The 15511-nt window shown below is 37.7% G+C and overlaps 1 protein-coding gene across 1 annotated transcript in view; it reads right to left on the reverse strand.

Annotated features, from left to right (window-relative positions):
• Window positions 1-4148: 4148 nt before the first annotated feature.
• dlgap1a (discs, large (Drosophila) homolog-associated protein 1a) overlaps window positions 4149-15511 on the reverse strand; it is a 195791-nt gene continuing 184428 nt past the window's right edge. Inside the window, exon 13 of the transcript XR_011978310.1 lies at window positions 4149-4158. The gene's annotated coding sequence lies outside the window, so the exon portion shown is untranslated. The remainder of the gene's footprint in view (window positions 4159-15511) is intronic.

Here is a 15511-nt window from a genome sequence, read left to right on the forward strand (position 1 = left end):
TTCTGTCAATACAGAAGCTCTCAGGCGGGAATAGCTGATGCACAGAAGCTAACAAATTAATCTGCTAGATTACACCGCTGTCCTGTCCACAGATTCGGGCTGGCCAATAATCAGACACAATAGACGAGTGTCCTTCTCCATGCGCCTACGCACTTGACTCCGTAAGCTATCTCTTAAGGTTTGTTTTCTAGGTAAAGGGCAGTTAAGTGTGTAGAGGTCATGCACTTTCGTGTGGAAGCCCGGTCAGGGGAGAAAAAAAAATGCCTTCTCTTTTTTTCTGGCAGTAGTTGAACTTAGTATCTGATCACACTTTTTATGAACTTTCAGAGTATCATGACATATTGACTTATTTACATGGGGTTAAGTTTAAGTCTCTTAAAATGAATTATTTTTTATAAAACTATAACTGAAATTCTGTTTAGAAATAATAACTTATTTTCTTAAAAGTAGCTCACAATATTGAATGGATAAAAAAATACAAAATATAAAAAATATATCTTGAAATCTTGAAATAATGGCTAATTTATTCATTTTTAACCTTTGACTTATTATTTTCAGCATAATTTTCCCAAAATAATCTCTAAATAATTACTCTCTAGAAAAGTTATGAAGAGAGAGCTATTCCCAGCCTCAGGGACCCAGCTTTCCAAAAAAGAGCAAGCATTGGTGCCTTCTGCTTTATCGAGCAGGTTCACTAATCTCGAGTTAGTACATCTTGACTTTGACTCTAAGTCCATGACTTTGCAGATCCCTGTTTGTGTGTTCGAGAGACTGGACTTTTGATTTTAAGGTGGCGGATTCCTCCTCTATGTTGGAAATGTAGGTTTCTGGCTCGACTCAATGAGCAAACACAATCACTGAGTTCTTCCCTCACTCCTTTGATAGCAGTCAGTACTCCATTAAATTTACTGGACACGTCCTCTTTAACGCCTCTAATGGCTTCATGAACCAGTTTGAGGTTTCTCCAGTACTCTCATCTCTCTTCCGTAAGCAAGTTAGCCTCAGAAGTAGCTCCTTTGCAAACATCCCATGTCGGCTTTATCAAGCCATAACCAGGATCCTAGTTCTTTCCTGGTTTTAGTCGTTGTCGGTTTAGTCGGCTTTAACTAATTGCAGGATTTTTTTTTTTACTTTTTATCTTAAACTAATTACTTATTTTCTCAGAATTTTCACTAATTTTCCTCAGAATGTTGATTTATCTTGAAATAATGACTTATTTTCTTTCTATTCTCTAAATAATTATTTAGTTTCTTAAATCTCTGATTTTCCTTTCAAATATTTTACTTATTTTCTCAAACTTTTACCATATTATCTCTAAATTATGACTTGTTTTCTCAAAATCTGACTTATTTCATCAAAAGTTGACTTATCTATCTCTAGATAAGAACTTTGCTTAGATATGTAATTTCTCAGAATAAGGATCTATATCAAAACTTATATTGCTTACATTAACCTACTACATTATCATACACTGTAGCTTCAAAGAGAATCATTTTTTTCAATCGTTTATCCTGGTAAAAATAAATACATAGACCATCTAAATATCATTCACAGTTTGCCGTTGACTTATTTTGCCTTTAAGCTGTAATCCCAATTGCTCCAGGGGTTGGTTAACCTATTTTCCATTTCTTATAGCAACGCTTTGAGCGGGTCAGTAGCAGTGACTTCCTATCATTACCTTCCAGCTAACTGTGTTTAAGTATGTTTAGCTATGTGCTCCTATGTGCCATGGGCCCCTAATGTGAAGTGTTAGAGTGGATCAGGCAGCATGCCTGAGGACAAGGGTGAAAGTGTGTTTGCGAGGGTGGGGTAGGGGGTGAATAGCCACTGGTCATCAGACGAGGGAGCCTGGTCAGTGACCCTTTACACCATAACGCCAGCCCTTGACTCAACCATGGGAAACGCGGCCCATACATCACAATCGAGACACTGGAGATAAGGCGGGCAGCTCAGGGTTTGCATGACGTTCGGACAGAGTGGACAAGCGCTGGTGTCACGCAGCAGATTACGTTTATTCAGCAGGTCACTCTAATCTAAGGTGGCCTGAGCGCTTTCCGGGTCCGTGGCGCTCGTCCACAATCACTTAGATTACTCAGTGGGGGCTGACTGTTGAAAGGAATGATGGCTCAATTAAATATGGTAACGTTGCTAATGACAAATGGAAGGTAGCCGCCTCCAATTAGCCTCATTTGTGGCCGCTCAGAGTTAGCACTCCTAACTAAAGTCCTTCAAATTCCTTTAAGGTTATAAACATAAAAGCTGTGGGCTCGTAATGGTCATTCTTTTACGTTATTTTATACGAGCACATATAAAATATCTAATTTAACAGCGTTGTAAATTAAACCACCCGATGAAATATCGAGCAATAAATGCATCATTTACAGATTTTTTTTTGTTGTGTTTATGAAGTATTATGTTGCAAAAACGCATCAAAGGCAGTAAAACGTTTGAAGCAGACAGTGCTCCCGCTATTTAAGTGTCACTTTAACCAGCGCATTCGCTTTTATTGGACCAGCGCTGAAAGCTACAAAAGTCACTCTGCAAATGATCAAAAGGAGGGGAAAAAAGTGCTCGGACACACAACCATAAATTTTGTTCCTTTTTTTTTCTCTCTCTCTCTCGCTCTCTCTCTCTCTCTCTCCATGAATACGTCTGGCCCATATGCTTGGTGAAAGGGGCATTTACAAACCCAGGCCCACCACATTAAACTCTATAACAATCTTCATTCATGGTAACTTATCAGACTCAATTAATCAACCTCAACAATGGCAATTCTGATGTGTTCAAGCACCCTGAAAGGCCTAGGTCAGCACCGGGGCAGTGCCGGGCCTAGAGCACCCCTCTGCTCCTCTCAGAACTTGTCCTTTTCGCTCCCCCTCCCCAAGCTCAGTCCAGTCCCATACCAAGACCCAGACTCTATCAGTTAACTCCAGTCTTCGTACCGGCACCATAAAGTATATCGCGTGAAAGACTGTGGAAAAACAAACAAACTTTTTTCCCCCCGTCTGATCATAAAGAGCTTTCTTTTGCGTCCCTCAAAGGCGACAAAGCTGCTCCAGTGGATGAAAGCCATTCTCTCAGCCAGTCTGAATGGAGCATGTCTTAGCTGCTGTGTTGTGAATGGTATTGTTATGGCTATTCCGCCGGCCTGAAAAGGGGCAACCACTGGTTTGATTCGGTTACACGGTGGGCTTAGCTTCTCCCTCCCACCGCCTTGGTGTGTATGGAGGGTCCGTGACCTGTTTACTCTCTGCCGGGGAAAATGTCATGTTGCCCCTCCCATGGGCAGTGCTCACATTCATTTGATTGGGACAAAAAAATGACTTGGGATGGTTAAAAACACACTCGTCCTGCATCACAATTTATGGGTCCTATCTTTCATACGTTTAGGTGACACTGTTTCCCACCTTGAGGTCAGTTTAGGGGCTTAGGAGTTTTACTGTTACGTGGGATGGGGGTAGTGTGGATTGCGTGTAGGTTTACAAGAATAGTAATATTGTAATATTGGCTTGTTGTTGGACTTTATGTAATTGCAGAAGCCCAGTTAGGGAGGGAAGATGACAGCGATGAAGAATTGGCCGGGATCCCGCCTCTCCCTGAGCCGCCGAACAGGCTGACCTCATCTCGGACAACATTTTAAGTACAAAATAGATCATTTTCTCACACCAGAAATGAACAGTGACAACAGTTGTACGGACAGAGTCCCAATGTTTAAACAGTTGTCACTGAATAGTGAACTGGATTGGTATAATCTTATACAGGGACTTTGTACTTATAAACATAATGTATTGATTAGATTGATTCAAATGGTACAATTTTAGATGGATAAAATTGTACTAAATACATTAGTGCAGTTTTGTTGTGTTTAATATATTAAATATGTACATATATTTCAATTATACTGATATAATGGTAATATGTATTATATTAATATTGAAATCAATCAAATTCATTGCAGCAGTTTTTGCTTGCATTTATTCCGACATGTAAGTCCTTTTCTTCCAACTCACTTTAGATTCTTTAAGCAATGCCATAGAAGAACCCATTTTTGTTCCATAAAGAACCATGTTTGCAACTTTAAAGAACTTTTACATCAAGTGAAATGACTTTAGACTTTTTTAAGGTTCTTCACAAACTTGTAAAAGAGATCTCACACATCTCTTTTACAAATGTGGCTCTTCATGAAACCAAAAGTGGTTCTTTCATGGCATTGGTGCATGAACCATTTGCAGCACCACAATTATCTGACACATATAGGAATAATAATGTGCATGATATTACTTAAACATAAAACCACTATCTCTGTTAACTCCAAATGTCAGCAGTTTGTGAACATCCCTGAATTTTCCCAATCATCTGTTTTAAGCGACCTCAGTTCAATCTGCCCAAGTGTGAAGACTGGCTTTAAACCTGTGCCAACACACAAGTCTTAAATAACCCTCTGAAAGGTATTCATTAGATGTGTTTGTGTGTGTGTGTGTGTGTGTTTAGTTTTCTCCTCCCACTTCACAGAGTTCCCATAAAGTGTAAACAAAGCCTATGGCGACTCTAACAGGCTTTAATCGACTCGGGCCTGAATGGCAGCGATCCACCACGCTCCTGAAGTCTGACGTGTGGGGAACTGTATCGCGTTCTTCGGCCAAAGCACAGAGCCGTCCAAGAATGTCCTTAAGCTCCCCACATGCTTCATGCTGCACACACACACACACACACACACACACACACACACACACACACACACACAAAAAACACCCGTAGGAATGCAAGGCTTTTGGACAAGGCGTGAATGGCAGAGTAGCCGAACAATGAGAGCTGATCCATTTCAGCCTCTGTACGCCTTCACAGCAGTGTGTGGGATAATCCTCTTTATACGTGTAAGGTACACTTCCACTGCAATAGAGATGTTACAGAAGTTATTATTAACATCGTCACTCAGCCTGTCCTGCATAAAGACACTCAGACGCAGCTGTTAGAAAAAAAAAAAAAGGTTTAATAAAGTCTTAATAAAGCCATTGATGATGATGATAACATGAATATCATCAGTTATTCAACCCATTTCTAGACATTCCCACTTATTTAAAGTAATGATAATTTGACTTCTAGCTACAACACACAAGCTACAAGCTACCCTTGAAAAATATATATATGTCATAACAATAGATACTCCATAAGGAAACTGAACATTTGCCCTAATATCATATGATTCGAGTAAGTTAAAGCCAAGTAGATTTAATTTCAGAACTAACAAATACGTCAAATTGACAAATTATCTAACAATAGGTTGATTATCATAATCCTAATTGACATAATTGATAATCATAATGATGAATATATTAGATATAAAACCTTTTTCAATGGACATCAATGTTACAATCTCTAATTCCACGTCATTTTGAAGCATTTCTATTGGTCTTTTCATCATCTTGGACACAATATATATTTGGACACAACTGCCAGATTCACATCATGACAAAAAGTGAAAAACAGAGAAAATGGAGATACAAGATTTTGTGTGACAGCGATGCGATGACATATTGCCTACTATTAAGACGCTTTCTCTTTTTAGCGTGTTAGTATGCAGTAAAGACCTGCAACAAAACTGAAGAAGCTGAATGGACCTTAGTGTCATAGATCTGCAGGCTTTGGTGAGTGTGTTTGCGTGCGTATGTGTGTGTGTGTGTGTGTGTGTGTATGTGTGCCCCTTAGTAGCAAACCCCTGCAGTGCTGTACTCCAAACGCTGCTTCCACCACAGACAAGCTTAGAATCAATTACCAATTCCTCCTTTAAGCCAGTGTCATTGCAGATGGATGCTTATTGGGTTGTGGTGGGCTGTGATCACTGTGCTGTGGCCCTTTCTCTCTGGGATTATGTGATTATGCTTTAATTCCTTGTAATCTTCTGTTAACTGGCATCAAAGTCAATACATTGCCCTTCAATTCTGCTCTGTTTTCTGCTCTCTTACTGACATCTCTAGTGTAGGGTTGTCAATCAGTCATCTTCACAACTCGAGTCTTTTGAGGCTTTTGCTATAGCTATATATCTTTTGGACCATTCCTATTGGTCCATCCATCATGAACTTTGGAGACAAAGTAAAGAACAACTGCCAGATTCAAAAATGACAGAAATTGAGATACATGGTTTCTGCATGACAGCCCCAACAAGGTTCTTTGAGCTAAGCCACAGTGCGTGTGAAGATTCTATCTTAGGTCAAAAGATCCTTCTCATTGCGTAAGGTTATATACCCAAGTTTTGTTCCTGGAAACTTTACGTAAAGTGCAACTTCTTGAATAAGGTTCTCTAAAAATGGTTCTCTAAAGAAGAACCTACGGACAAATACTCTTAAATCTAGTCACTTCCAACCATTGAGAAGGTCAGTTTATCATGAGTGTGTATTTTGTAATTGAGTAATCGAGGCAGCTGTGGTCTCCAATCCATTCCCCCTTTTTAGGCGCAGAGTCGACGGTCAAGTGTCTGATTTACACCAGTAACCTTAAACACTCTCAGAAGGGGGGAATCCACTAAACACACACATCCCCTCTTTCACACCACCACGTGCTTCATCCACTTTGTGCGAACAACGCAAGGAAAACGGGAATTTTCTTGTAGGACTCCAGAAATTAATTAGTTTCATTAGTCCGGGGATAAATGGCGGTGGCTGGTGTGTTGGATTCCAGCAGAGTTTCACCATAGAGGGTTAATGGGAGTCAAGCCTGGAAGCGTTCCCGGCGCTGGCCCAAGGCCATTTCAGCCAATCACGCCAAACTTATGGTCAGCTCGCGCTGGGCCGCTCTTTTAGCAGCCTTCAGTCTTGCCTTTTGCTATAGATTACATTCAAAGCTGCAGAGACAAAGAGTACAAACTCTGAGAGAGAGTTTTACACAGCGGCTGGGTTACCCGGGGCACGGAAAATCAGAGGGGGAAATACGCTGAGAAGTGATATTACAAAGTTTAGAATACTCTTTTAGGGTTTTTGCCGCAGTGAAGGTCTAAAACAGCGATTTTAGTAAACTAAGCTCGTTGTATTGCAGTTATTGCAGCTGTAAAACTGACTTTAGTAACAAAATGCTCATTATTTTTGCAGTTATTACAGCATTATAACTTATGTTATTATAACTAATGTTATTTCTTGCAGTTGTTACAGCATTACTGGAGAAAACTGACTTTAGAGATAATTGCATGTTATATTTTGCAGTTATTCCAGCATTGCTCATCTAAAATTGACTTTAAAAATAAAACACTTGTTATTTTTGCAGTTATTTCAGCTTTACTCAACTAAAACTGACTTTAGCAATAAAACACTCATTATTTTTGCAGTTATCACAGCACTGCTGCTCTAAAACCAAGTTTAGTAACAAAAATGCAAATTATTTATGCAGTTATTCCAGCGTTTTAAGCTTTAAAACTGACTTTAGTAACAAAAATGTTCATTATTCTTTGCAGTTTTTACAACAATGCTGCTCTAAAACTGACTTTAGTAACAAAATGCTCATTATTTTTGCAGTTATTACAGCCTTATAACTTATGTTATTATAACTAATGTTATTTCTTGCAGTTGTTACAGCATTACTGGACAAAACTGACTTTAGAGATAATTGCATGTTATATTTTGCAGTTATTCCAGCATTGCTCAACTAAAATTGACTTTAAAAATAAAACACTTGGTATTTTTGCAGTTATTTCAGCTTTACTCAACTAAAACTGACTTTAGCAATAAAACACTCATTATTTTTGCAGTTATCACAGCACTGCTGCTCTAAAACTAAGTTTATTAACAACGATGCAAATTATTTATGCAGTTATTCCAGCATTTTAAGCTTTAAAACTGACTTTAGTAACAAAAATGTTCATTATTCTTTGCAGTTTTTACAACATTGCTGCTCTAAAACTGACTTTAGCAATAAAACATTTGTTATTTTTGCAGTTATTACAGAATTATAACTTTTGTTATTATAACTAATGTTATTTCTTGCAGATTTACAACATTACTGGACCAAACTGACTTTAGCAATAAAACACTCATTCATGTTTGCAGTTAATACAGCAATGCAGCTCTAAAACTGACCTTAGTAACAAAACACTTGTTTAATGTGTAATGTAGCATTATAACTCATGTTATTATAATCTAAAGTTATTTCTTGCAGTTGTTACAGCATTACTGGACAAAACTTACTTTAGAATTAATTGCATGTCATTTTGTATGCAGTTATTGCAGCATTGCTCAACTAAAAGTGACTTCAGAAATAAAACACTTTATTTGTTAATAACTTTATTGTTATTTACAGTCATTGCAGTGTTGCTGGTATAAAACTGATCTTTTATTATTATTATTTATTTTCTTTTTAATTCACCTCATTCATACTACATTCATTCATACTTTTGCAATTGTGTAAATGTGATGCCTCCTATGTTCACTTCATTGAGTTCCTGTCAGGACTCTATGCAGGTCAAAAGCTTTTACTTTTTGTTACTAATAATATAAATAAGATTTTCCTTCTTTTTTTTACTTTAATTGAAATGAAGCGTTTCTCCCTATCTCCCTCTCCCTGTCTCTCTCTCTCTCTCTCTCTCTCTCTCTCTTTTGGTCTCTCTCTCTCTGTGTGGCTGGACGTACAGCTGCATTTGTATTGCAAATCCATCTCACGCTGGGAAACGCTTCGGAAAGGAAAAGGATCAGTGGGGCAGCAGTGAAGTTCATGTCAATGAACAAGTGAACGGCCTGTTTCATACACTCACGTTCTTTGTGAATATTAAAACGAGACTTGGTGAAAAATGACGCATGCTTTGAAAACTGTAGAGCCCTGGCAACTGCAGAAAGAGAGAGAGAGAGAGGGAGAGAGAGAGAGAGCAAGAGAAAAAGAGCCTTCTGAAAGTCCATTCTGCTGAACAAAAGCGTGCAGAGCCGCTGAGCTGAGCTGCTGTGTCCCAAACACACGAGGGCCATCGCAGAACCATATTGTATCGAAATGGTTTAGCAGGGCAGCACAGGAGGGGGGAAGCAGGGCCTCATTCACCTCACACCACACACACTCACACACACTCACACCCATTAGCATATTTCTAATTTATCACATTTTTGTTCACTGTTTTTTTTTTTGTTTGTTTTGTTTTGGTTTGGTTTTTTTACACAGAGATGTGAGGAGATGGTCTCTGTCCGGTGCTGAAAAGTTTTGGGGAAATATGATGTGATTTTATTTATTCGCTGTTTTTTTTATTTATGCTTTCATCAAACCAGTTGTTTCCCATTTTCTCTCATTTTTGTCTTTAAAGTGTTTGTTGTTTATTTACACTCTTACAAATAAAGGTGCTTCAAATGGTTCTTTGAGCGATGCTATTAAAGAACCACGTCTGGTTCCATAAAGAAGCATATTTGTAATATAGATGTGTGTAAGTGTGAAGCTTAAAACTTAAACTGTCTTCCTTAAACTAACCCTTATTAGAACCTCTATTGATTGGGTCCCATTATACTGCATTTATTGCAGCATTACTGGAGTAAAACTGGAGTTCATTATTATGCCATCCTAAAACTGATTTTAAGAGTGAAAATGCTCATTAAATCGCAATTATTATAGCACTCCTGGTCAAAATTTAGAATTAAAATGCTCTTTAGTTTGCAGGACATCTGGACTAAAAGTATGATTTTAAAATGAAAATGCTTAAACAGCACATGTGGACTAAAATAATGATTTCAGAAACAAATGCTCAATAAATTGCAGTTATTGCAGCACTCCTGGACTAAAAGTATTGTAGAATACAATTGATCATTATATTGCAGCAATGCTGGACCTAAACTAGGATTTTAGAATAAAAATGCTTAATTATTTTACAGTTATTGCAGCACATGTGGACTTAAAGTATGATTTTAGTATAAAATGCTCATTATATTGCAGTTGTTACATCACATCTAGACTAAAAGTATGATTTTAGAATAAAAATGCTTAATTATCTTACAGTTATTGCAGCACATCTGGACTAAATGTATGATTTTATGGTAAATATGCTCATTATATTGCAGTTATTGCAGCACATCTGGACTAAAAGTATGATTTTAGGATAAAAATGCTCATTATATTGCAGTTGTTGCAGCACATCTGGACTAAAAGTATGATTTTAGGGTAAATATGCTCATTATATTGCAGTTGTTGCAGCATATCTGGACTAAAAGAATTATTTTAGGATAAAAATGCTCATTATATTGCAGTTGTTGCAGCACATCTGGACTAAAAGTATGATTTTAGGGTAAATATGCTCATTATATTGCAGTTGTTGCAGCACATCTGGACTAAAAGTATGATTTTAGTATAAAATGCTCATTATGTTGCAGTTGTTACAGCACAGCTAGACTAAAAGTATGATTTTAGGATAAAAATGCTCATTATATTGCAGTTGTTGCAGCACATCTGGACTAAAAGTATGATTTTAGGGTAAACATGCTCATTATATTGCAGTTATTGCAGCACATCTGGACTAAAAGTATGATTTTAGGATAAAAATGCTCATTATATTGCAGTTATTGCAGCATATCTAGACTAAAATAATTATTTTAGGATAAACTGCTCATTATATTGCAGTTGTTGCAGCACATCTGGACTAAAAATATGATTTTAGGATAAAAATGCTCATTATATTGCAGTTGTTGCAGCACATCTGGACTAAAAGTATGATTTTAGTATAAAATGCTCACTATATTGCAGTTATTGCAGCATATCTAGACTAAAAGTATGATTTTAGGGTAAAAATGCTCATTATATTGCAGTTATTGCAGCACATCTGGACTAAAAGTATGATTTTAGGGTAAACATGTTCATTATATTGCAGTTGTTGCAGCACATCTGGACTAAAAGTATGATTTTAGGATAAAAATGCTCATATTGCAGTTGTTGCAGCACATCTGGACTAAAAGTATGATTTTAGGGTAAACATGTTCATTATATTGCAGTTGTTGCAGCACATCTGGACTAAAAGTATGATTTTAGGATAAAATGCTCATTATATTGCAGTTGTTACACTCTTACAGATTTTTAAATCGCAGTTGCAGTAATTTCAGCAATTGTGGCATTGCTGCTCTAAAAGTGGTGCAAAAATGCTCATTATATTGCAGTTATACCAGCATAGCTGGACTTAAAATAGGATTTTGGAATACAAATCCTCATTATATTGCCGTTATTGCAAAACAGCTGAACTAAAAGTAGGTTTCATATTGCATATTATATTGCAGTTATTTCAGCATTCTTGGACTAAAAGTTTGATTTTTGAAAGACTCATTAAATTAGGTGCTCATTAAATTATAGTTATTGCAGCACATCGGGACCAAAACTGATGTAAGAGGATAAAAGCTCATTATACTGCAGGTATTGTAGCATTGCTGCTCATAAACTGAGCAATACAGTTCTTATTATTTCTGAAGCTATTGCAGCACCCCTGGACTAAAACTGAATGGAAGAAAATGCTGCTTATATTGCAGTTATTCCAGCATAGCTGAACTAAAAATATGATTGTAGACACAAATCTAAAATATATTAAAGATTATTGCAGCCTTACTGGACTAAAACTAAGTTTTAGTTTTAAAACGTCCATTATATACTGCATCTACTGCAGCATTGCTATTCTATACGTGCCCTTAGAAATAAAATGCTAATTAGTTTTGCAGTTATTACAATATTGCTAAACTAACACAGACAAAAACAAAAAGTCATTTTACCAAATGGTTAGAAATACACTGCCTGACGCCCAAGTTTGTTTTACCATAGTTAAGAGATGATTTTAGTCTTAAATGCATGTAGAAAATCCACTCATGTTTTGCCCCCAAATAAATAAATGTATTACTGTTTTACCATCATCAGCATTCCCTCTCACACCCAGAAGACGAGTTTAGGTTCATCACCACTGTAAGGACATCCAAGCCTGTAGATTTCTCTACAATGGACCGTTTCTCCTTTAATGAAATACAGCATGCACACACAGCAAACTCCCCAGTGCTTTAATTACTTTGTTAATTAAGTCACTGAATTTAATTATGTAAAGAAATGCATTGTTTTAATTAATTGTGTCCAACACAGTTTAAATGAACACTGTAGCCTCAGTGGGCTTCAGTGCAGCAGTGGAGATTTAGTGAGTGTGTGTGTGTCTGTGTGTGTGTGTGTGTGTGTGTGGGTGTATAGTCTCCTGCCGGTCTAATGGCATTATTAAAAAAAAAAAGCTGTGCGCGCAGACTGTGGTGTGAGGTGGTGGTCCGGCTCTAAAGCCCCATGCAGACCCATCAGAAAGCAGCAGTAACTCATAGCAGGCGTGCAAAAGCTGCCCCCAATGCCTCTCATATTAAACGCAGTGTTTGGGCCCTTTCTGTGGCCAACAAAGATCATAGCAAGACGCCTTTGAGTGAAAGGCTCGTTTGGATAAGGTCAGTGTCAGTGTTTTGGAGAAGGGTCCACCACGGCCAAGCAAGGCCAGCTGCCTCCCTCCTTCTGTTATTATAACACACAATGGACCCCCTTTAAAGGGTGTTTTCTTAACGCTTCGGCCCTGATACGCACCAAAGCTCAACTGCACTCCAGTCATAAGCTATTAATAGGACGAGCTCAGACGCGTTTACTTATTAATCAGCGAGGAAGAGCCTTCTGAAGCCTCAGTGTTGTTGCTGTAAGGAAAGAATGACAGTCCTACAGTACCCTGGGTTCCCTGCAGAACTGCAGTGGAACCTCTAGATGCTTCTTCAAAGTTCTAAGGGAAATGAAGTCTTCAAGTTGGGGGTAATTAAACTCTAAAGCAGCGTTCAGCGGCGAGCATCGGTAAAGCAGTGCAGGAGCTTGTCAAGTGTAAATACAATATATAGACAAAAGTATTGGGACACCTGTTAGTTCATTGTTTCTTCTGAAATCAAGGGTATTAAAAGAGTTTATGGTGCTTTTGTTGGAGTAACTGTCTCTACTGTCCAGAGAAGAAGGCTTTCTACTAGATTTTGGAGAAGCGCTACATTGAGGATTTGATTGCATTCAGCCACAAGTGGGGCTGAATAGTTAGTGAGGTCAGGGTGTTGGCCCCCCTCATCCCCAACTACCCAACTCATCCCAAATGTTTTGGATGGAGCACCATCCATCATTCCAGAGAACACAGCTTCACTGCTCCACAGCTTAATGCTGGAGGGCTTTATACCCCTCTAGCCCACGCCTGGCATTGGGCATGGTGTCAGTAGGTTCATGTGTGTTTAACTGCTTGAGAGAGTTCTATTCTTTTGGCAGTACTTAGGGCAGTGCTACCAGGACTAGACAAGAACTGTGTGTGTGTGCATTTGCACATCTGTGTCAGCAATGGGTGCAACTTCAAGTAGCTGGATGCATTCATTAGAAGGGGTGTCCGCAAACAAAAATATTTGGACATATAGTGTAAGTCATGTCCTCTGTCCTATCTTTAGATGTATAGATATTTAGCACCCTAACAAACTGTCTTGTGCAACTCAGGTGACCCTCAACAGTGTTCAGGTTAGGATTAAGACCAGGGATTGGTTTAGGACCAGGGTAAGGGTCAGGTTTAGGTTTTGGGTTGAGGTTTAAATTAAGGATTAGAATGAGGTTTATTTTTAGGGGAAGCTGAAGTGAATATTAATATATATTAGTTTGAGGGTAAGATTAAGGTCATGTATGTATACAAATAAACCATTTACTTTAATACTACTTATTAATAGACGTGTACTGTTCATCTGTTACTGTGTTTTATTTTGAATTTAACAACTGCAGATGCTGTATTTAGGTTTTTCTGTACACTGTAAAAACAATTATGGAAAATAACCCTACATTTTAAAGTAGTAAAATCACAGAAATTCACTGATATTGTAACCATTATGCAAATGATTACAAATCATATTTTTTCTTATTTATTTACTGAAAAATATCTATTATTTATACAGTATTTTTCTACTTTTACAATTATGATCAAATTGATGTAAAATAATAATAATTATCTGTATTTAAGCTGGCATACAATATTAAAAGTCTAATAAAATGTATATATAATATAGGTTATAGGTTAATAAAGGTTTATTGACATACTAACAATTTAAGCTTTTGTAATTTTAATTTGAATAAAATGTAATTTAAAATTTTAATTGTAATTTTAGGGTATATTTAATTACTTTTTGGTTTATGTGTACACTGCAAAAGAAACAAAAAACAAAAAACAGTGTGTTGTCGTTTCCCTGGGGCTACATTCTCCTGGGTGTGCTAGTAGGTTCTATGTAATGATTGGCTGCCTGGTCTCAGTGTTTTAGGCTGTACAAGCAAGTTACCATTTCCTGTGTTGCTCAATGTGATTCATTCTGTGGTTCGCTCTCAGGCTCCCACAGAATAATTCTGTCACTGTTTGACAGATAGTACATTTTAGTAACACTATCACTTTATTAAAAGTGTTCGATGGTTATAATTCAGGGAAAATCTGTAAAGTAACTTTAATGAAAAATTCGGTAAATGTATTTTTTTTTCAATTAGGATATTTGACTTTATTTTTTATTATTTTTGTCTTTTTAAGCCAGTCTTTTTCTTTTTTTAACAGTGCACATATAGTCACTTAAATATAGCGTAATGTTCAATCAATCGACCACATGTTAGATTTGTGCATGGGGGTCTATGATCACTTTTAAGCTCTTTCAAACCCACTTATTGTGTGGAGTCTTGCTAAAGGAGAGTTCCACTGCCTGTTTAAATGGTTACAATCTAAGCAAAGTCATTCTGAGTGGGTTTGGGGTGAAACTTACCAAGTCTAGAGAAATTTACCCAAAGTCCAAATTGTTCACAGTACTGGTGAACAGTATACCCCCCTCACAAAGAGAGTCCTTATTAAACCTAATAGTTATGAATACACTGTCTGATGCCTGAGCCAGGGTGGTATAATGGAGGGGGGGGGTGGGGGGGAGTGGTGTTAGGGGGATAGGACAATACCCTGTATTTTGTATTTTGGCAAAATTGTTGTGGAGTCCACACAGTAAATTTGCCAGTGTAAAATCAACAATGTTACTTTTCACAGGGCCCCTGTGCAAGTCCCTGTAGGGCCCCTGCCTGAGGCATTATTTTTATCATAGATTAGCAAACAAAAGACGTGGCACTATACCTAATGTCAGACGTGGGCTAGAGGGGTACAAAGCCCCCCAAAGCATTGAGCTGTGGAGCAGTGGAACTGTGTTCTCTGGAATGATGGTGGGTGCCCCATGTAATACTTTTAGGATGAGCTGGGGAGTTGGGGATGATGAGGTGGGGTGGTGACCATCCAACATCCTGACCTCACTAATGGGGGCTCTCTTGTCCACTCTTGTCGCTGAATGCAATCAAATCCTCACAGCAAATGTAGTAAAAAGCCTTCAGCCCTGTTCAGTTAAGAACTTCAACAAAAGCAGGAGAAACTCTTTTTCAATATCTTTGATTTTGGAAGAAATATTGAATGAGCAAGTGTGTCCCAATACTTTTGTCCATATAATGAACTTGTGTCTACATTGTTTCCACGTAAGCAAATCAGCTCTTACTGCCA

The sequence above is a fragment of the Salminus brasiliensis genome, chromosome 23 (genome assembly GCF_030463535.1).
Source record: "Salminus brasiliensis chromosome 23, fSalBra1.hap2, whole genome shotgun sequence".
Lineage (NCBI taxonomy): Eukaryota > Metazoa > Chordata > Actinopteri > Characiformes > Bryconidae > Salminus > Salminus brasiliensis.